The following is a 24,043-nucleotide window of genomic DNA, read 5'->3' on the forward strand; positions in this document are numbered from 1 at the left end:
ATTCTCTCCTAGTAGACCGCTCTCCTGCTGATTCTGTAGATGTAGATTTGTGTAGATCACCAGAAATTCATAGTACGTGTGGTCGTCGGGGCTGAGAGTCACTTGTTGCCAACTTTGTTGTGATAAATGCCACTCAAATGCTGTATGGTTAAGCAGGCTTTATTCCAAATGTAACCCGATCGCATTACATAAATAGACTCTACATTTCTACACCCGTACCGACCATCTGCCTCCCTCGAATCCTCCCACCACATTCCATTCAAAACATTCCCTAGCTCACATTGGTTGCACAGACTGAGCCCAGCTATTCCATCCTCATTATAAGACATATTGCCGCTGTCCTACAGTTTTCATTTAAATAGTATACACATTAATTCTTCTGAAGTTACCACCTGTCTGAGGAAATTTACCCTTCCTTCCTTTTTTAAATAAACACACGCCTTTATTTTATTGGTAGTTAATCAAACCTAAAATATTCAGCTATATTGCCTAGACATCGTATACGTAATATACGAGGGCCACGGGACAACTATCAGGCCGGCGATTTGACGATGCTCCCCAGTTGTACATTGAATTACTTACTTATAACCTTCACTAACATTAACCTCTTGATAGCGGGTTACTGGTCGGGGGAGTTGAAAGTGAGAAACAAAAGAAATAATGCTATTATTCTAAAGAGATATCAAGAACCTAGGTTACTTATTTAAATAATAAATTATTGAATATGGGTATTTGAGATATGAGTTACATAGGTTTACCCGGCACATGTGAAACTGAATTTGCAATTCCTATGCAGAAGGTTTGTCTCTCTGAACAGAACAATGTCCTTTGTATGAAGTCTCCTTTTGAGTCCCCACATCTCCGATATTAAGGGGCAGTATTGTGTCGGAAACTCCATAGCCTTTTGTGTGTTAAGTTAACGTGGTGGAAAAAAATAAATCTGATCAGCTTAAATTGGGGCGACATTGTCTTTTCCATAGGGCCATCTAGACATTGCACCACTGATCCTCTTCAAGTTAAAATGAGCCAATCTTGCCCACCATCAGTTTAGCCTGGAGAGGCTAAAATTCAAGTAAGGTGTAGTTTTCTCTGGTATAGGGAGAGGACGAAGCTGGAAGTATCTGAAAAACCTTATTTATGTAGGACAATCTGCAACTGGATGTCTGTAAACAGGCCAATAGTGTCTTGTGTCACTGCGTATTTAATTTTGGAGATCTCTGTGGATCCCACTCTGAGTCCCTGACTGCGATCTCAGTAATACACCCTTCCACCATGGAGTCTCCCTTGTGAAGCAGGGGTGCCAATTAGTGGTCCTCTGGTTTTCTTTCCATACTCAAGATTGCTGTGGCTGTTGTGGGGAAAATATTGGGGGAACCTTCCTTTCATATAGAAAATATAATGGGTTTTTGTCACCCATGGAACACATATGTGAGTTCGAAGTTAGGGCTGTGGATCAAGTTGATAATTACTGTTACTGAAAAGCACGATAATAGGATGACGTGTTAATCATGTCTAGGCCTCCATCAAATGAGGATTTCTTCATTGCTACTTTGGGGATACCTCCATCTCTTATAAAGAATCCCATCATGGAGTTGTCACCTGAAGTTGTTTAAGGGATTTGGGGAGTAGTTTTAGGATAAGAGAAGTTTTGACATAGAGATACAAATTGAATTATGCCACCTGGCCCTACCAAAGATAGTTGGGACTGTGACTAATATAGAAAGTCTTTCTGGATGCCTTTCAGCAGGAGAGCTATATTTCTCTGCCAGCTCCTGTACTCCTTTCTTAATACGTACATTCCAGGGTATACACAAGCCCTCCACTGGTACTGTGTTCTGAACTCGACACATCTTGGCTGTATCTTCCTTAATCAGTTAGATCAAGGATTTGAACGTATTAACCTTAAAGCTTAAGAATTTGCCGTATATATGTAATATTTGTAGTGCCTGTGGACCTGATCAGGGAAGATCCTAAAGATAGACTAGGAGGTAATCTACGTAGTTTTCTCTTCTCCAGTTGAATGCCTGAATTTGTGTTACTAGCCCATCAGTGCATCTTTGGCTGCAGCAAAAAAAGATTTAGAATAAGGGGAATTTCTCTCTGGTCCTTCATTCGATAGGGAACCGTTTGGACAGTGCTCCATTAACCCTTATCCTGACAATAAGGTGCATATAGAGGAGCTGGACTTATTGGGAAAAACAAAAGCCATAGTTCATCTTGGCAAGTAGAGGAAAAAGAAGCTCAAGCCAGTTGGGTCATACGCCTTTTTTAAATTGATCATGAGTAGGGCCACAGGGCTATTGGAGTGGTGTGCACTGTGGAGTCTGCAGATATTAGTTTCTTTGGACCTGTCTGGCAAGAAGCTTTTTTTTCTGGTCACACAGGCCGGGCTGTTCACAAGGGCCTTAACAAGACATTTGGCTCAACATTTAGGAGGGAGACAGATATTTATTATGAACAGGATTCAGAGGCCTGTCACCTTTCTAGATCACTGCAGTCTCAGCTTTTCATAGGTCATCTCGCAGAGGCAGAGGTCTCAAACATCACATGTATGTGTGGTGGTATTTCACCCCCACACATACATGTGGCATTTGTAAAGGCCGATTCCTGTTTGAAAAGCCATGTCTTGAGGTGTTTTCTGAAGAGCAGGAGGTTCTGAGTCTTGCGGAGGTTGGTGGGGAGGGAATTCCAGGTTTTGGGGGCGAGGTAGGAGAAGGATCTGCCTCTGGTGGTGGCGCGTTGGATGCGGGGGACTGTGGCGAGTGCGAGGTCGGCGGAGCGGAGGTGGCGAGTGGGGGTGTAGAATTTCACTCTTTCGTTGAGGTAGGTTGGTCCAGTGTTGTGGAGGGATTTGTGTGCGTGGATGAGGAGTTTGAAGGTGATCCTCTTGTCGATTGGAAGCCAGTGAAGGGTTCTGAGGTGTGAGGAGATGTGTTCATGGCGTAGGAGGTCCAGGATGAGGCGGGGGCTGCGTTCTGGATCCTGTGGAGTTTTCACTTGAGCTGGAGTGTGGTGCCGGCGTAGAGGGCGTTTCCGTAGTCTAGCCTGCTGCTGATAAGTGCATGGGTGACGGTCTTTCTGGTCTCTATGGGAATCCATTTGAAGGTTTTTTGTAGCATGCGGAGGGTGTTGAAACGGGAGGCGGTGATGGCGTTGATTTGCTGGGTCATGTAGAGGGAAGGGTCTAGGATTATGCTGAGGTTGCGTTCCTGGTTTGCGGGCGTTGGTGGGGATCCTAGGGCGGTGGGCCACCAGGAGTCGTCCCATATAGTTTTGTTGGGGCCGAAGATGATGATTTCGGTTTTATTGGAGTTTATCTTGAGGTGGTTTGCTGTCATCCATTTAGCGGTGTGAAGGAGTCCAGCGTGGAGGTTAGTTTTGGCGGTGGTAGGGTTTCGGGTGAGGGAGATGACGAGCTGGGTGTCATCTGCGTAGGATACAATGGTGATTCCGTGTGGTCGGCGGATTTTGGCGAGCGTGGCCATGTAAATGTTGAAAAGGGTGGGGCTGAGGGAGGACCCTTGGGGGACTCCGCAGGTGATCTTGGTGGCTGTTAAGTGGAAGGGAGGGAGGCGGACTTTCTGGGTTCTTTTGATGAGGAAGGAGGCAAGCCAGTCTAGTGCCTTGTGTCGAATCCCTGCGATGTGGAGGTGTGTACGGAGTATTTGGTGGCAGAAGGTATCGAAGGCAGCGGAGAGGTCCAGGAGGATGAGTGTGACGGTTTCGCCCTTGTCGACTCTGGTTCTGATGTCGTCCGTACAAGCGATGAGAGTGGTCTCAGTGCTGTGGTTCTTGCGGAATCCAGACGGGAGGCGTCAAGTGCGTTGCTTTCCTCTAGGAATTGAGACAGGCGGGTGTTCACTAGTTTTTCAGCGACCTTGGCGGAAAAGCGAAATTGGGCGGTAGTCGGTGAGGTCATCAGGGTCTGCTTTGGGCTTTTTCAGGAGTGCGATGACTACTGCGTGCTTCCAGGAGTCTGGGAAGGTGGCGTCGTCGAAGGAGCTGTTGATTATGGCGCGAAGCTTGGGTGCAATGTTTTGGGCTGGCTTTGTTGAAAATGCAGTGGGGGCAGGGGTCAGAGGGGGAGCCTGAGTGGATGGAATTCATCGTTTTTTTGGTTTCTTCGTCGTTGGTAGGGGCCCAGGTGAGAAGTAGGTTGGAGGGGTGAGTCTTTGCTGATCGTGTCGGTGGTGGGGGGTGTCGAGTGCCTGTGGTGTGAAGCTGTTGTGTATGTCTGAGATTTTGAGGTGGAAGTGGTTGGAGAGGGAGTCGAAGAGGTGTTGTGTGTGAGTGGGGTCGATGTTGCTGGCTTTGGGTTTGGAGAGCTCTTTGATGATGGTAAAGAGTTCCTTGCTGTTGTGTGAGTTACTATCTATTCGTTCCTTGTAGTATGCCCTTTTGGTGGTGCGTATGAGTTGGTGATGTTTGCGTATGGTGGTTTTGAGGGTGGAGAAGTTGGTGGTTGAGGGTTCCTGTCTCCAAGTTTTCTGTGTTTTGCGGCATTCACGTTTGGAGGCTTGGAGTTCAGTGATGAACCAGGGGCCGTTCTTGATATTGAGGGTGGTGATGTTTTTTCTAAGAGGGGTGAGTGAGTCTGCGCAGGTTGTGATCCATTGTGTGAGGTTATGGGCGGCAATGTTGGGGTCGTTGGTGTTTGGGAGGGGGTTCTGTGCAAGTTGGGCATTCAGGTGTTCCGTGGGGATCTTGACCCACATGCGGTAGGGTGTGGGGTGTGGTGGTGGTGTGTGGGGGGTTTGGAGAAGAAGTGGACGCAGTGGTGGTCAGTCCAGTGGAGTTTGGTGGTGAGTGTGTAGGTTATGTGGTTGCTCAAGGTGAAGATTGGGTCTAGTGTGTGTCCTGCTGAGTGGGTGGGTGATGTGACCAGTTGTTTGAGTCCGAGGTTCGTGAGGTTGTCTAGAAGGGATGTGGAGTTGTGGTCTTGGGGGTTCTCGAGGTGGAAGTTAAAGTCGCCAAGGAGGATGTAGTCTGTGGAAGTGAGGGCTGATGGTATCAGCGATGGCGTCACAGAAGGGGGGGCGTGGACCTGGTGGTCTGTAGATGAGGGTTCCTCTGAGGGTGGTGGTGGTGTTTATGTGAATTAGGTATTGCATGTGTTCTGCGCTGTCTAGGGTGTCGTGTGTGTTGGTGGTGACCTTAATGGTGTTTTTGTGTATGATGGCAATGCCACCTCCTGGTTTGTTCAAACGGTCTCTACGATGGAGTTTGTAGCCATCTGGGGTGGCAGTGGCTATGTCTGGCTCAGGTGAAGGGTTCATCCAAGTTTCCGTGAGGAAGGCAATGTCTGGTGTGTTTGATGTGATAAGGTCCCAGAGTTTGATGGCATGTTTGTGTATGGAGCAGGTGTTTAGGAGTATGCAGTTCAAGTGGTTGTGGTGGCTGTTGTTGTGGTGTGTGATAGTGTTGGTGTGGGGGGTGTTAGTAGCATTGTGGGGTGTGTTGGTGTTGGGAGTTTTGGTGGTGTTGTGGAGTGTGTTAGGGTTGTGGGGCTTGTTGGTGTTGGGGTAGGGTCTGTTGGGGTGGGGTGAGGATTTTGTGGTGGTTGGTGTGGGGTGTGTGGTTGTTTCTGGTGTTTGTGGGGGAGCAGGAGAACCGCAAGCGTGGCAGGTAAAAGGTCCCTGCGTGTGTTTGGGGTTGGCTTGGGTGCAGGTGGGGAGTGGCCCTGGGTTGAAGGACTGGAGTGTGATTGTTGAGTAGTGTTGTCGGGGGGGGTTGGGGGTCTGGGTTAGGTGGACCAGGGGGACTGGCGCTGGGCTCTGTCGAGGTGCGGACGGGCGCAGACGGGCTTGCCTCTGGCGCGCCATCCGGGTTCTGGCCAGGAGTCCACTTGGCTCGACCAGCCCGCCTCTCCAACCCCTGATCCTGCCGACTGGACAGCAGTTCGAGGCCCTCCTCAACCTGCAAGCAACCACCTGCGCCTCATCCCTGGTGCCTAGTGGTAGGCATTCCCTGGTTTTGTTGCATAAGTAATCCTTTGGTGTTTTTTACTTTTGTAATTTGTATCGCCGTTGTATTGCCTTTTTGTGCGTCCTTATTGTCATAGCCATACTTTCCTGACCCGTTGTGTTTTCTGCACTGGTTCGCATAGCGCGTTCTGCACCCCCCCCCCCGGTATTTCTTCGTTGACTGTTTTTCCCCGCCCGTTTCTTCCAGCTCCGGCCAGTCACTGTTTCCCCCTGCCACTGCCTCCCCTGCGGGCCCTCCCCCCTCGCACACCCATTGGCCCTTCCTCCCAGCTGCTCCTTCTTAATGTCGGTAATGCATTATCTGGTAGAGAATCTGTCTAGATGCAGGTTCCTTACCTTTAGGATTTCTTGACGTCAGCTGGAATCCTGAACATTAGCATAGCAATACCCTTGCACGTGGCGTCGTTCGGATCCACATGGCTTCACCTGCATTGTTGTAGCCATCTGTGATGTCACTCTCACCTATAAAGGCACCACCCAGGTGCGCGTACGTTGATCTTTTTCCACAAACTTCCACACCAGAAGCGCGGAGCCATGGAAGGAACTAACAGCTTGTCTGACAAAAAACTAGGGCCCTGAAACGGACAATCTCTAGCCCTACCAGAAGTGTCCGCAGGGCAGGGAGGCATTGGTGGGTGTAAGAAATCTGCAGCTAGTTAGAGTCACTACCAGATAATGCATTACAGAAGGTATGTAACTTGTTCATCTGATAGAGACATCTAGCTGCAGACTCCTTATCTTTAGAATAGATACACAAGCCATAACCTCCTAGTGGTGGGCTGAGGACGGATTTTCTCACACAAAGAAGTCCTGCAGGACCGAACGGGCAAAGTGCCCGATTCTGCGGGCCCGATTGTCCAGGCAGTAATGTCTTGCGAACGTGTGCAAGGACGTCCATGTCGCTCACCGGCAAATGTCCAGGACCAGTAGATCTGAATGCAGAGAACGACCCAGCACTAAATGGTTCGCTTCTGCACTGCCAGACCTTTGTACCCCACAAAGAGTTGGTCATCCATCTGGAACTCTTTTGTGCGATAAGGGTAGAACGACAACGCTCTATGTGGGTCCACCTGGTGGAGTTGCTCCTCTCCTTTAGAGGGTTGCAGTGGAGCAAAGAAGTTGGGAAGGGTTATGTTCTGGCCCAAGTGAAATGGGGTCACCACCTTGGGGAGGAAAGAGGCAAAAGTTCGAAGTACCACCTTATCTGGGAACATGGTGAGATACAGTGGCTTGGATGAGAGAGCCTGCATCTCACTCACCCTTCTGGCAGATGTTATTGCCACTAAGTAAGCTGTCTTGGTGGTGAGCAGCCAGAGGGGACAGTTGTGCAAGGGCTCGAAGGGAGCACACTTGAGAAATGTGACAACCAGATTTAAGTCCCTTTGAGGCATAACAAAGGGCGTTGGAGGATACATATGTACAAGCCATTTGAGACATCTATGTACAATAGGTGATTTGAATAACGAAGGCTGTTAGGGCAGGCGAAGGAACGCCAATAAGGCATAAAAGTACCCTTTGAGAGTGCCCAGTGCAGACCACTGTTGGGCAAGGGATAAAACAAAGAAGGTCAGAGAGAGAAGCAGAAAGAGAATCAGTAGTTCTTTCTGTACAATAATTTACAAAGTGTTTCCAACAGCAGGCGTATACCGTGTTAGTGGAAGGACGCCTGGCTTCCAAAATAACTTTACAGACTTCTGGAGGAAGGTCGAAGTCTGTCAACTGTTGCCGCTCAATCTCCACGCATAAAGGTGCAGAGTTGACAGATTAGGGTGGAGAACCTTCCCCTGCTGCTGTACAGAAAATTTTCCTGAAGGGGCAGCCTGATCATAGGATTGATACTCATTTTCAGAAGCTTGGGATACCAGACTCTCCGTGCCCAGTCTGGAGCCACCAGGATTGTTTGGGCCCGGTTGTTTCTGATCTTCTTGAGAACTCTGGGCAGAAGTGGTATGGGCGGAAAGGCGTACAAGGGGCTTGAGCTGCATTCGCGACAAAAAGCGTTGGTGAGCGATTCACCAACATGCAATACTGCTGACGTGCCTTCTCTTCGGAGGCGAACAGCTCTAACCAAGGCTCTCCCCAGTGTTGAGAGTCCTTGTGTCTCCTCTGGATGGAGACACCACTTGTGAACTGCTAGGCATTGACTGCTGAGTTCGTCTGCTCTGGCGTTCAGAGAACCTGCCAGGTGTTGAACCACCAGGGTTATGCCCTGCTGTTTCAGCCATGTCCAGAGATGCAGGGCCTCTTGACAAAGGGTCCACGACCCTGCACCACCCTGCTTTTTGCAGTACAGCATTGCAATGGTGTTGTCCAGAACACCTGCACTATCTTCCCTTTGACAACAGGAAGAAATGCCTTCAGTGCTAGTCAGACCGCCTGGAGCTCTAGTAAGTTAATATGGACTCTAGAGTCCGCCGGACATCAGAGGCCTCTGATCTCCACCTCTCCTAGATGGCAGCCCATCCCAAAAGTGATCTGACATCTGTCACTAATGTGAGATCTGGTTGGGGAAGAGAGAGGAGTCTGCCTCTGAACCTATTGCAGTTCACTAAACACCACTGCAGATCCTTTGCAGATACCTTCGAGATCTGAACCATGTCAGTGTGATTTCCCTGATGCTGTGCCCATTGAAACTTCAGGTCCCACTGCAGAGCTCTCATATGCCATCTGGCAGGTTTTACTAACAGGATGCAGGAGGCACTGAGGCCTAACAGACTCAGGGTCTGTCTCACCGGAATCCAGGATAGAGGCTGAAAAATTTGAATTATTACCTGAATATCCTGGACTCGCTGCTTGGGAGGATAGGCCCGAAACTGCAGTGTCCAGAACAGCTCAGATGAAGGGGAGTGTCTGAGAGGAAGGATGGTGTGACTTCTACACGTTTATAGTGAACCCCAGCAAACACAGGAGGTTCGCTGTAGACTGAAGTTGGGTGACAACAGTCTGGGGCAAAGGAGCCTTCAACAGCCAGTCTTCAAGGTAGGGAAAGACTGAAACCCCTGGCCTGTGCAGATGAGCTGCGACCACCGCTATCACCCTGGTAGACACCTGAGGGGCACTGGTAAGGCTGAAGGGTAGCACAGTAAACTGAAATTGCTCGTGGCCTACCTTGAACCGCAAGTAGCGCATGTGGGCAGGCATGATGAGGATGTGAAAATGCGCATCCTGAAAGTCCGATGCTACCATCCAGTCTCCTTGGTCTAGGGCAGACAAGACCTGAGCCAAAGCGAGCATTTTGAGTTTTTCTCCTTTTTGAGGAAGAGATTGATGTCCCGCAAATCCAGAATAGGGCGAAGACCCTTGTTCTTTTTGGATATCAGAAAGTAGCGGGAATAAGAACCACTTCCTCCTTTTGATATTGGGATCCTTTCTATGGCTCCCTTGACCAAGAGAGCCATAACCTTGCAGGGCAAAACTGAGTGATCCTCCATCAGCTGTTCTTTTGAGGGAGGCCCTGGGTAGGAAAAAAACTGGAAGGTGAGGGAAAAGCCCATTTGTATGATCTGCAAGGCCCATCTGTCCAATGTTATGACCGCCAATCAGGGAGATGAAATTGAATGCTCCCTCCAACTGGACGTACATGGTCTTGCAGAATCATATTAGGAGGGCTTGGTTGCTGTGGAGGTAGGGGGCTGGGTGGTGGATGACTTCTGGCCAGACTCTCTGTGTCTGAGGCACAATGACCTCCTCCCCGCATAGGATGCTGACCTGGCCGAGGACCGTGGCTGGTCTGTGGATGGTGTGGTACCCCGCCCCTTCCAAAGCCTCAAAAGGGCGATAGACAGACTGTTGGCGGGGGTCGCCGAGAGGCTCAAGGACTTGGCCATAGCCCGGGAGTTGCGTTCCAGCACGGAGTCTGTCTTTTTTTGCAAAAAAAAGGCAGGTCCCATCGAAGGGCATGTCCATAAGGTTTGCTGGACATCCCCCGAAAAGCCAGAGGTAAGTAGCCAGACGAGGCATCGAAGGGCCACTGTCAAGGAAATCGACCTGCCCAGTGAGTCCGTTGTGTCCAAACCATACCTGATGGTATACTTGGCTGTATCTCTCCCATCTTTCACTGCATATGAGAGAGTGGCCCGCACGTACCTGAGGCAGCACCTGCACCACCATATCCCATAGTGTATGGGGAAAAACTGCCCAATAGGCATGAGATGTTTACCGACCTCAGTGTCATGCTGGAGGAAGAAAACATCTTCTTTCCCAATTGGTCTAGCGGCTTGGATTCTCTCTCTGGGGGTAACAGCCAGGAAGGCGCCATGTGAGGTGGTAGCCTAGACCCACAAGGTTTCCAGGGCTGGGTGTTGCGTGAGGAAGCTAGGGTCGCCCGGAGCCGGGTGATGGCAGCGGCCAGTTGTCCTGTTTTGGTCCCCTGTGCTGGGTTTGGACCACGTCCCCAGCAGGACATTGGTGAGAGCCTCATTAAAGGACGAAATCCGTTCCCATGACAAAGTCCCGGCTGAAGCACCTCCGTCAAGATGATAGTCTTGAGCTGCACAGATGGAAGCTCAAGGACCAAGACCTCAACTGCCCTGCGTACCACCATTGCATACGATGCACCCTCCTCCATAGCCAAAGATGGTGAGAGCATGCCAGTATCTGGAGATGTGTCCAGTCCACTGGACTCTCCTAGCTTCTCCTACCAGTTCATAGGCTCTAACTGGGGCTCTGGAGAGTTCTGATACCCCACCCATTCCTCACCAGTGCTTGGCTGTTAGTAAAAATGCTCAGGCAGTGATCTGGCACCTATGGGTGCCAGAATCACGGTTGTGCAATGCTGTTCCAGCTCATCGGTTATAGAATGAGACTCGTGCCACCGGTGGGCGCTGGTGGAGCTGGGAGGTTTGACGTCAGAAACAACGCCAGAGGGGGTCGACTGTGCGGACCAGTCATCATTCCGGATCTGATATCAGATCCAAGAGACCACATTGGTGCTGAAGCCGCTGGCGTGGAAACTGGTGTGGCCTCTGCCAGCCCCGCAGGGCCTGAATGCGATCCGGTGGGGCCAGCCCACTGGAATACGAGATGCATGGCCTTGTAAAACTCTTTAAGCTGAGCGGGGGGTCGCTCTGACACGCGGAAAGGGGAGAAGGCTCAGAGTCGACTCTGGCAGTGGTTCCACGGACAGTGCCTGGAACGTCGACGGACAAGGTGAAGTCGCAGTCCTCTTGGACTTCTTTTTGTACCTCTTCCCCGAGTGCCTGGAGGACCTTCAATGGGATAAAGAAGACTTAGGGCTCCTGGAGCGGCACTGCGACCTCCTTCGGGACCATGACCTCAGAGTCGTGCCAGCTGGTGCCGCCATAAGCTTCAGCTTTTGAAGCTATGACCCGGCAGTCAGAACACAACTTTGAGTTATGGTCTCGGTCTAGGCACCAGAGACATGCCTGTCACATGGCTTGAACCCCGTTTACTAGAAGCCAACCTTGCACAGATGCAAAAAAGTCTTGAAAAAAAGGTAGGAAAAGGCCTGTCAAAAAAGGCAGAGGGTAGCTTGATTCTGGATCTGCGTTTTAACTGGCGTGGAAGGAGAAGAACTGACGTACGTGTGCCTGGGTGGTGCCTTTATAAGCAAGCGTAACGTCACAGGCGGCTCCAACGACTCAGACGACGCCACTTGGATCCAAACAACCCACCTGAAGGTGCGTGCATGGCTATTGCTCTGCAAAACGTCTGGATTCCAAGCTGTTGCTAGGAAATTCTAAAGGTAAGAAATCTGCAGCTAGACGCCTCTGTCAGATAACATAATGCAGTGAGCCACAATGTTAAGAAATAAATGTATTAGTTTAATATAACCGAATGAGACAGATCTCAGCATATAATTACATAGTTATTGAATTTTTTTATTTTGTCATATAGGGAATATTTTGATTTTGGGTAACTCTTTATTCTGCTGCTTTGTCTTGAAGATTCAAATAAAATCCCCAAATATGTGTTTGCTTTGACAAGCTGAAGACATATTTTTCAAATAACGAAAGCTATTGAGAAAACCAATGAAAAAGGGTATTGTTGGATTTGAACCATGATATTTGGAGGGTTATTGTTTAGGTCAAGCCTAGGCAGTGCATGCACTGTCTCCTCGAGACATGCTGTATACACTCTGTGGGCTTAGAGCCCGCCTATTGCCTTTTTATTCATTACTTCGATTGCCCATCAAAAAGGCTTGCTTGCTTCTAGGCATTCTTTCCTCTTTCTCCCTTCTTGTGTTAATTTGTTTCCTCTCACGGAGCAGTGCCCAACTACTGGTACTGTTCCACTTTTGTGGTTATCTGTTGGTGTCTGGGACTATTTTTTTCTTTCATTCTTGCATCCAGCCTCTACCCCATATCCTCACAGCACTCACTCCAGTGACGACACAGCACTCACTAATCTCCCTGTGCCGTCCCCCTCCACGTGAAATGTCAGCGGACCTGTTTTTGTGGTGAAATTCACAAAGTTTTAACAGCAGACACACAAAGCTATATTGCTGCCTTATGTTGTTTTTGAATTTAGGTGAAAAAAGATATGTCATGTAGACCCACCTAACTAAATGTTTTTGTTTTGGTGGGGAGCTCAGTTCATTTGCACGGCTCTCTCCTTTCAGCTTGCAGACAGACAGCTTGTTTCGCTCTCTGACCGTCGTCCGCACATCCCCAATTTCCTCTCCAAGCAGCGTGTTCTTAGTGTTTTATTGGTTTAAGTTATCGGCCTTTGTGTAGCATATCTGACACGATTATAAAGTGCCACGAGACAATACAATTAATACGAAGGAACTGGAGTGTGTTTCCTGCAACAAAGCTCACGATTTTCAGGCTGTCCACATCAAGTTATCTTCTTAGCGATCACAGGTTGTCACTTTGGGGACATAATAGCAAAGCATAAGATACTTTTATATTTTAGTAGCATTTTGGGATTTAGGCACAGCAGAGAAGTTCAGTGCATGGCGCCATCTATTTGTAACAGTAGAGCTTCTACACGCTAATAAACGATACTGTGAACAAAATGCACACAAGGGTCGGAGGCATATTTTTGAAATATTTAATCCTGTACGTTTATTTCCTACTGATTACGTTCGACTGCAAGTTGTTTTTATAGGTTTTCTGTGGGGAAAAGGAAGAGGACAGGCACATTTTCTTATAATGCCGCCCTATAGAATTTTGCTCAGAGATACACAGCACATGCTATAAGAACTGTAAGCACTGATTAAAAGCCCTTAGGATGGCTTCCTGTTGGTTTGTTCCCATAGACAACTGACCCCATTGTTAGTACAGCTGTCTAGCCTTCCTTTACAGCAGTGAGGCCGGGTCAAGGGGTGCAGGAGGCAGGGTGTGTCTTTGGGGGTTGGCAACAGTTAGATGAGCTGTCCTCTCCCTACGCAACACACATTTAACACGTGGTCAGATGAAACTGGGTGTATCTATTTATTTACTTTTTTTTTTCTTTTTTAATTACACCAAATGAAATCGACCCACCCAGTACAATATACTGGATCAAGCCCCCCCCCCCTCATTCCTGCTGTACACATCACAAGCACAGGCGAGAACACTGAAATGGAACACTTGTAAAAATATATTTTGCACACATTTACGCCAAAATTGTTTGTTGTTAACAAGCATTGGCAAAGCCAATAGGTCTTGCCTATCCAAGATCTTTTGTTTTTGTTAACAATTTTTTTTAGTTATGTTGGACAGTCTTGGCCTCTCGCATTTTTCATTCTCTCCCTTTTTGCTCCTCTCTGTTCTGCTAGTTAATGCTCGCTCAATTCAACAGTCTCTTTGCTTTCTCAATTCCCCCTCCGAAAATCCTACCACAACCTCTCTTATCAAAAGCCACAAAAACCCAAATATTTTCCCTCATACTATCTGTATTATAAGTCTTACTCTCTTGGAGCATTTCATGTTGCTGAGTTTCATAGAAATATATTCTAATAAGAAGGTTCACTTAGGAATCGTGAGTGTTAGTGGTATTAGTTTGCTATTGCAAGGGCTCATGTATGATCCCTTACCTCTAAATGCCAAGGAGATGTCTGCGATCTCCCGTTTTGTCAGAAGGATTCATCTGCTAGCGTTCGGTAAAGTCTAAGTCCACCCCTCCAAAGGAGCACACTGGGTAGGAGCTTTTGCATAGGAGCTTGAAAAGTATATGATTCAGTGTTATGGGCAGATTTCTCCTCAACTTTTATATGAATTTTGCTTGATTTGCTTTCATGTGACATCCTTTTCCAACACTTGATCTGCTTTGTTCTTATGCCCTTCAATAATGTGTGCCATTTTTCTTTTTAGATATATCTTTCCTTTTCTGCTTTACACAGTAATGCATTTCAATAGTAGCACAACAGACCTTATAAAACAGCACTATCAATACTTCAGAGGTCAGTCGCCTCACATTTAATTTAAATGAAGTCTACATTGCACTCAAAGCTGACGTACATAATCTCAACTGCTGTCTGCTTTTGCAGTGTTCTCACAAGGATATCGAATTTGTGGAGTACATTAAGTCAATGATATATGTCCTTAAATCTGATAGAGGTTATTTTTTTCATCTGCATGAATCCCTTTTGATTTCTTCCACCATTGCTTCAGGTGGTGGAAGGGGCACAGATACCCTGTGGCCTTGCTTCACTGAGAAGAACTTAAACAGAACCCTTGGTTTCTGGGGTCATTGGATCCAGTCCCCCGTTAAGAGCTCAATGGTCTATTGTTCTACTTGATCTGGAAGGCCTATCATCGGGATGTTATTATGTCTTGAAACCTCTCCTCTGGTCTCCAGCACTTTTGTCATTTCACACAGTTATTTCACCTTTTCGCCACTGCCTCTTGGTGTTCTCTCTTCAGTCTTCTCTACCAGTATCACACGTGCTTCCAGCGTACTTGGATCTCTCCAGAGCAGATTGTTTGATTGACACTGTATGTATACTTTTTGGGCCAAAAGGGTGCTGAAGTCATTCATTGCCTGGAGAGCATCTTCAATGGAGTGAGCATAGCATGTACCTCAAACCTGCACCTTATTCCCTCATTCCCCATTTTCCTTCTTCCATACTGACTCTAAAGTCTGAGCCAGTAAAACAGAGCATGTTGCCTTGTCTGGGTTTGGTTCAATCTATTTATCTGCTTTGCTTGCTTCTGTTAGCCTGGGCGCTTTATCCGCAATTACACTGTGATTTTTTTTTTTTCTTCTCCCTGTATCACTTCTCACGGTTGTGCTTTGCTGACACTTGTTCTCACTCCCTGTCTCTTCTATCAGAAAGTCTGTGTATCTGACTTTGAGGTACATGGGGTAGAGCCATATATTAGAATTGTTATTCAGAACACACTATGTAGAAGGTGCAGATTTTCTCTGCTGCCACATATCCCAGCATTACTACTTCCCAGAGGAGGAAGAAGTAATTGCCATTGAAGGCCGAGGTAGCCACTCTAAAATGTGCAGCATTTCCTATATCAACACTACTTGCATTGTTAGAAAACATGCAGTTCTCCTTTAATTTCTCACTCACTTCTATGTGAGATACCTTCAATTATGCAGCTAGTTCATCTGTGCGTTATGTACTGTGCTTGTTGCAAACCCTCACCAGGAATTCAGGGCACCCAGGCTCAGCTTGTTCATGTCTCCATTTCTGTAATGGTCAAAGCTTCAGTTGCAGCCTTCCTTTGGAGGTTCCTTGTCTTTGCAGTGACACCGGTGCAGTGACCTTTCAAATGAGGGGGAGCTATGCATCAGGGCTCACCACCCCAAGGGGCCATCTCTCCATCGGCCCAACACGCTGTGCTGAGATTCACTGGCCTCATTCAGGCCCAGAGACCTCAACCAATCTTTCCTTTTTTTCAGTGACTGTTCTACATTCCACCTTCTTTGGCATACAGGATATTCACTGCAACGTTCCCTGTTGCTCCATTTGTTTCCTCAGGCACTTCTGCTCTTCTTATCAGAATTAGTGTATTCAGCCTTAAGGTCTGTTGGGGTGTTCTGCCAGAAAGCACTTTCACTCCTTCATGTGAGACCACAACCCTCATTGCCTCTGATTTCTGAGAGCCCATAATGGGTGCTACAATCTCATGAGTAGCATAAACAGATTTTTGGAGTGGTGAGTAAATTGAGAAATATATGAAGTTACCTGATTGATCCACTGATCTCATCCAAAGTGTCTACCTATTACCCTGGTCAGTGGAGTTTTTTTTTTTTTTTTATAACATGGGAGGCTTAGCAGATTTAGGCTTCCAGCAGATTCCAATTACTGCTATGTGTTCTTCACGCACCATTGTTTGCTTGTTTCCGCTTTACTACATTCTACTTTTTTCCTTCAGATTCGATGAAAATTAAGTATGCTAGCAAGGCAGACTGCTACTCTGTTTCTTCTTTTTAAATTATTTACAGGCTTCCACCACCCTGGTTATTTCCCCTGCCAAAGAAACTTAGTTATTTTGTTTTACAGTATCTTAAGAGTATCTTTGATGCCCTAACCAGCAAGGACTCCAAGATAAATAGCATCTATGGACAAAGGTTAATTTTAAAAGCTGCTATCCGGTCTCTGCAGGACCCGAGAAGCTTTCCGCCATTTACCCATGTTTCTGTCAAATTTTTCAATAAGCATTTGGTAGTTAACCTTATAAAGAGCTCCATATTTGGCAGTCAGGAAAACTCCACAATTTTCTGCATATATCTGGTGGCTTATCGAAAAGGAAAAATGTCTTCAGACATTAGATTAATGATCTTGTATTTATTCACACTGACCTTTCATCCTGACACTTGATACGACTTAAATTGTTCACTCTGCAATCTATAGGTTGACATCGACAAACTGAAACAGCCCTTCGTAATTTTTAGTTATAATGGCTAGCATACTATCATTTTCTAGTATACCTGGTCTTAATGGTGTCACCTACTCTCATGTTTTAAATTATTGCCCATAAATCCCCAATATAATCTGTTGAGTGCTTTTTAATGCCAATGGAGTGTACTACCACTTGTTTCTGAAATATATGCACATAGTGTATGAAGTTGGCAGCTTTCTCAATATTATATTCTCCCTGTATTATGAAGCCAAATTTGTCTGCTTGGAGCAAATGGGCCACGATCCCCTCAAGGTAAGTAGCAAGCATTCTGGATCAGCTTGTAGTAATTCTAGGAATTTGATGCAAATAGGTTCTTGCCCAGCTTGGGGATAACCCTTGTTATTGACTTTGGCATAATGGAACTGTCAAAGAGGGAACATATCACTTGAAGGACTTTATTGGTATCTGTCACTATAGCTCGTGGATCACCCAGATATCATGTTTTACTGTTTGTTTAAAAACCTGGTGTTGGGGTCAGTAAAAGTCCACTTTGTTGTAGCCCCACACAGCCCTACTTAACAGACTTGCCTATGTGGTGTCTGTGCTTTCTGGGTTACTAACAGTATTTAAACTCAGTTTTGTTCCTTAGATTGTCACACACAAATCATCTGCTAAGAAAAATACACTATATCTAAAAGTATTTATCCAACAGTCTCATCATATTTGCTTTAGTACATGAGTAATAACTGCACACTATATAATTAAAGCAGCACTAATACATATCACTAATAGCAGGAATAATATGAACAATTTTAACATGGTTGGAATGTTCTTGGCAACTTCACACCTTAAAGTCTACTTCAGTGTGCTACACCAGTGGTTCCCAACCTGTGGTCTGGGGACTGCTAGGGGTCCGCGAAGCAGCCTCAGGCGGTCCATGGTTGCTTAGAAAATTAACTAATATTAACTGATTAATAAAGTGCATATATATGATTGCTAAATAGTACAATTGTACATTTGAAAGCAAACTGTAAATATCAAGGAATTTGAAATTGAAGGCTAAAAATTAAATTAGTATCCTCAGATTAAGTTGTGGGACCAGTGAAAGTGCATCAAAGAGAATATAGTATAGACGGTGTGTGGCTTCAATAGAGTTTAGAAAAGCTCCAACCTTCCTATTAAAATGTTCATATTTTTAATCGTATTTGTTTGAAAATTAAATGTGTTATCATTTGCATATGTGTTTGATGGAATTCTTGTTTCTGTATTTTGTGTGTATTGTTTTGTGGCTCAAATCATTATCAATCTTTAAGCCGGTGTCCCCAGCTTCCAGTAATGACTCAGTTGGGGGTCCCTGTGTTTCAATAATGTATCAGTGGGGATCCCTGGGTTTCAGTAATGATAAATTAGGGGTCCACAGAAGTCAAAAGGTTGCTACACTAGGAGTCTACGGAGTAACTAATTTGCCTTTAGAGTTTCTTGGGATACAGCACACTGCATAGTCTTGCAGAAAACTGCTTCAGTTTTGATGGTCACATGATGGTGTTTTTATGGTGTTGACCACTGACCTCTTTCCTACTTTGAGGGCTTTCCACTTGATCCAAGGCTTATACGGTATGAATCAATATGGCGAAAATACTCCTGTTTCAGACTACAAGTTTATTGTGCACATTCATCCTTAGACCTTGAAATGTAGACTTGTGTTGCCATAGGTGTTTATCAAAGTCATTTTTTGGACGGCTTGACACTTTTAGGAGTTCTGTGAAATTATTTTTATAAAAAATTTATTCTATTGAGTTTTAACAACAAAAGTAGAACACGTAATGTCCCATTCTTTTCCTCCATCCCCATGGTCTTTTAAGTGAGTTCTTTGAAACATAATGACAGTCGGCATATGGACCGTTCTCAAAATGGAGTCTGGCTTTGGTATCTTTATGACAATTGAGTACTGTAGTGTGTAGCAGTGTCCCACTCACACTGTTATAAGCATGGATCCTGCATGCCATTATGCCCATCTCAGGAATGTTTGTAATGTATTTTACTAAGCAGTGTCCCATGAGCCTGACATAATCCAGTGGCAAATGCATGCCTGTCAAACTCTCGACTTAGTTCCAGGTCATGCGAAGTCTAGAGGGGTAAACACATTAAGGTAAATAAAAAATAGTGTAGTGGTGTGTGTTGAATTACTTTAAATCCACAAACATTACAGGATAGTGTCACAGTGATGGTATGATGTGATCAGTGATGCCATTTGAGATGTCATCAGTTATGTTAAACAGGTCATGAGTGACGTAAAATGTGATGTTATAAGTAGTGAATGGCTGTGGCACGATTTAGTTTGCTCAGTAAATTATAATTAGTAAATAGAAAAGGTCACTTTTACATTTGATTTTTTTTTTCAGTTCTTGGACATAGTCGTGAGGAGGTTTATTACCATGATAAAAACTTTTCCATGCAAGATGTGCTTCCTGCCTTTTTTCAGTTGAGTTCTCCGAGTGATCCCCGTGTATCTGTTTAATAAACTACTTCATCACGAGATCACCATAAAATTAATATGATTGCTCGTTTAGGGTCTGACAATTTTTTTCTAGATCTCTGTGTGCTCAGGTAATATATAATGTGAGAGGCATTCTCTTGGTGGTGATAGTATATTTTATGCGCAGCAGCGTGTCTCATCAGCCACTGCCTAATTGTAACTGTGACTTTTGACGTATTGAATTTTAACATTACCCACTTTGTAAAAGACATCCCTCAATTTTTTTTTGGTTCAGCAAAGACATGATCACACATATGGAATGGCGACCTCTTTTCCTTGTTTTGTGCAGCTTTTTTATTTTTGTTTCCCACGTTGGAAAAATGTTCGGAGAGATGTTTTTCTTAGGGAAAACAGCCAAACAAAATGTCCTGTTAAAATCTGTTTTTCGCTTTCTTTTAACCCGAAGTCAGAGGATCCAGAACGCAACCTGGTTTAGTTTTAGCAGTGTATGAATCTTTGTGCCTTTCTGAGTAATGCTTTTAAATTAGAATAGCGCTCGGGAGGCAGATGTAGGACTAGCCACTAGAGGAATGGGAGAATTCCTGACAGGCAGGTGCAGCTGAAAAGTTAATCTGTTGAGGGCAGTCACTCAGAAGTGAGTGAGGCTCCAATCCACTAATCTCAACTCACAACCTCCTTGCATGATCCTCATTCTGTTGGAATAGTTCAGTTATCAGACTGAAGTGGGCGTGTTTCTTTCCGCACTCAAATTTGATGCTCGAGCATTCCATAGCATCAGTCCTTTCCCACCTCTCCGTTTCATCTACTTGAAGAATATTAGTGTGTTCAGGTGAGCAGCCGTGGAGAGTTGAGGCTATTTGGCTCTGACTGGTTTGTTGGTTTCTGCAGATATCCTGGCCATTGCATTGTTTTCCAGATTCTATGTATAGTACAAAGAACCGTAAACTTCATCTGTGCCCCAAGCGGGGGCCCTTTGAGCGCTTTTAGGGTAGGGTTTTATGTGGTCATTGCTCTGCAGGTTCAGGTGCATTCTGGCAGCCTGAGTTTGGAGTTTTGGTAGCCTATGGAGGAATTGCTAAGGGAGCCCGATGTAGATGTTGCAATCACCCAAAAATACTGCAACCAAGGACTGTTTCTGAAAGGGATGCTTTAATGGAGTACCAGGTGTAGTTGTCTTTATACAAGTAGGCACTGTTTCTTTAAGTCACTAACGGAATCAGCAGCTGACATATTGATATGCTTCCTTTCCCTTTTCTTTTTATTACATTCAGGTTAGACCAAATCTACATTTTGCGCTAGGTGACATAACCCTTGTTTCCATTGCAACTAATAAACAGAAGTACAAGCATGTACTAATTTGATTGTCTCAAAATGCGATTTTGAACATTTTCCATTTTAATTTGTCCTATAGCCCTCTCCTAGCTTAAGGCCAACATTATTTTTACATCATAAACCCGGGGCGTTTGAGGGCATTTGTTTTTCAGACTTAAATAGAAGCAAGCCGAAAGCATCTGTTTGTGTACGCCACAACTGATTAAACATTTTACCACCAGATACTGATAGGATTTAAATAGGATTTAATCTCCTCCACCTGTAAACGTGAGACACTACATCGAGTTGATTGTTACCCAAAATGTACAACCAGGTTCATGTTATTCACCTCTACATAGTCATCAATTATATTAAACATTTGCAGCACTGATAACGAAATAAGGCACCATCTTCAGCATGTAAAATGTTGCTAATTGGATAAAGTTCAGCATTGGAGGATCATTAGGCCAAGTGGTTCAGATTTTCTAAAAGAAGACAAATAACATCAAAGGAGGCCAGCATTGAATAACCTTGTTTTCCTTTTTTGTGAGTAGGGTAGAACTTGTACCGTGGCGACCATAAAAGAAACGGATGGTGTAGTAGTGCCTTGGTACACAATTTGTGTCAATAATTCTTTCAGCAGCACATTTTTCCTTTGTGTAGTTTAAAGACGTATGCCACATTAAAAAACTTACATATTGTATCTGCTTCGAAGACATAAACAATAGAATATCTGTCTGTTTGGGGGATCCCAGGACATTTGAATATGTATACTGCTGACATGTTTTTAAATACTCTCCAAGCAAATTCCATATCAGAAGGGCCTGGGGAGTCTTTTGTTGTTGAATAGCCATTGCAACTTAACCATTTTGGTGATATAAATGTATTTACCTTGCAAGGCCACTTTCATTCTTCTGTCCCGTAAAAAACCTGCAAAACTGTACAAATTGGCATGGTCTGTTTAAACAAATCATGTGCTCCATTGTGCTTTCTGATGCAGGTGTTCTGAAGACATTGTAACATCAGCAATCCTAATGCACTTTTGTTTGTTGAGAATTGATTGCTTAATTATTTTAGTGAGAACTCCTTTGCGGTTGCAATGCCAACACTGTTCAACAAGGGCCCTTCGGTGATTTAGTCTGGGAAAGGCCGATTCGTACTTTGTAAAGGTTGTCTTCTAACTCTTTCACTGGTCAGTGTATTGTATAGCGAGAGATTCCATTTATGATGTTGAAAGAAAAATGATATCCTTACCACTAAGCTGGGCTTTTAGGAGAAGAGAGAAGATCCATCTCCCTTATGTTTCCATGCTAAAAAACGGCCAGGGAGAAGAGGCAGTTCCTCCACTACAGAACGTGATTGTATTAACTGTGGCATCATGAGAGTTACTTTAAAGAAAACTTTCGATTAAAATGATTTGTGTTCCGATTTGCCATTAATATTCAACATTAAGAATCTTGGTAAAGTTCTGCTCAGTGCTGAGGCACCATTTCCAGTTGAGGTACGTTTTGCAGTTGAGACAGTTTTTGCTCTGGTTATTGATCCATTACCACTGGCTTCACAGCTATTCATTATATTCAGGCAAAAACTGTTGCTGAGTGTAAAGATAAAAGAATGGGTGCCCAAGTATTTCGGACATGGCGAGTCTATAGCAGAGGCCTCAAGTAAACCACTTCTCCTGTCAGAACATCTATACGTAGTACAGGAGCAGCTTGAACAGTAATCCAGAGACTATGCCTAGTGCACTATGTTGATCCAACATAGACTGAATCACAATGATATACATTTCTAAATTATCATTGAAAAGGATGCATGTCCCATACCTATGAAAAGAGAAAGCCCTTTGCTTTCCACAAACCGTTTAATGGTGATCCGCCTACTAACAAGGAGGGTGTCTTAGGACCTGCTGAGTTAGCTACACATACATTTTGTGCTTTGAGCCAAAAGATGTGTACATTATTTATCTAAAAAACGTAATCGGAAGCAATGTGAATTAAGCAATCTTGATGGTTAACAGTAAGGCTGTTTGATCAGTTTGAATGCAAGGCAAATGCTATAGCTCACTGACTTGAAGAGAGTGCACCACCGAAATTATAAACTAACATGTTAGAATCATTTTGTGGCAAATTCGAGAGCCTTAGATCCCATGCAGAAGAGCTGTAATAAATCAAGTTGGAAATTTGACTTTCAAACCCCCCCTGTGCACTCAACACTGGGCATGGTTGAAAGTGGTAAAAGTGGTTGTGAGGGGTTAAGGGTGCATCTTCAAAACTACTGTTTGACCTAATAATAATTATACTGTTGATGGTCAGAGGAAACACTGATTTTGATACGGACAGCTGGAATGCTGAAGTCTTAGTGTAAGGCTGCTGTGAAACGCCTAGCCTCAAGAATACCACGTGGAAGCAGCCTCACACCCGGGAAGCCCCGGTTGCAAACCAGGGTTTATTTATCCATGGTTTTCTTGTGCTTACTAATAGTATTGCTATTGTAGTATGTAAAGAAACTTCATGCTAGTACATACCATGCTGATAAAAATTAAAAAAAACTACATACAGCCAGAAAATGGCAAATCATTTCAGATACTGCAACACATGCTAATGATAATCCAAAATGGAACTGATTTATGAAAGGGAAGCAGCCATTGAAGTGGGTCAATAGGACTAATTGGTCTAATGTCTTACATTATAGACCAGCATTATGTTCTCCGAGGGGCATGAGTTGATCTTGTTGTGCATTTTGAAGCAGTGGTGCATATATATTCTTTAAGAACAGAACAGTAACAAAGTTCTTCTTTGTAATGGGCGATGCCTACATGCATCATGTCTTACCTTTTTTGTATTTTGGGGACAGTTAAAGTGTAAATGTATTTTATAGTGTCCAAATGTAATCGCCTCCATTTAAAAAAAAGTTTCTGTTTATTAGCCCTGTTTCCTTTGAGGTTATTTACATATTGATTTTCCATATCTCTCACACGTACTCAGGCTGGCAGCACCATTGCTAATACCAGCATGCTTGATGCATGTCCATGTCTCATGCAAAATTGAGCACCCTTGCCAGATTTGCTTTTTTTTAGTTAAATAGTGGGTAAATGTGGCCTATAGCAGAGAAATTGTCTCACAAAGAGGATAGCGCTAAGGAGTACAAACGTCACCATGAAGGCAGCTGAAGGATATGGTCATAAGGGATATGCTCGGGAAGAGATTGTGATGCTTAGCAAAGTTGCCTAGAAGCTGTGGTGTTGGTACAGGCAGACACAAGAGGGAGTCTTAGGATTAGGCATGGTAATTAATACATATGCAAGTAGCCTATGCCAAATGTACTACACAAGTGAAACGTCAAAGACAAAAAAGGCCAATATAACAGAAGTTGCTTAAGGTTTCTGTGGAGTGTCTTATAAAGTGATGCTCATGCTTGTACTAAAAAATCTAGTTTCCAGCTAGATTTATTCATTCTAGTGCTCTTGTTCATATGCAGGTGATCACCAGTTTGTTTATTCTCACAGT

The 24,043-nt window shown here is 44.8% G+C and overlaps 1 protein-coding gene across 17 annotated transcripts in view; it reads left to right on the forward strand.

The window, feature by feature from the left end:
• MAP7D3 (MAP7 domain containing 3) overlaps window positions 1-24,043 on the forward strand; it is a 543,746-nt gene that overhangs the window by 86,868 nt on the left and 432,835 nt on the right. The gene's annotated exons all lie outside the window — the stretch shown is intronic.

Source organism: Pleurodeles waltl, chromosome 2_1, assembly GCF_031143425.1.
Source record: "Pleurodeles waltl isolate 20211129_DDA chromosome 2_1, aPleWal1.hap1.20221129, whole genome shotgun sequence".
NCBI classification, from domain to species: domain Eukaryota; kingdom Metazoa; phylum Chordata; class Amphibia; order Caudata; family Salamandridae; genus Pleurodeles; species Pleurodeles waltl.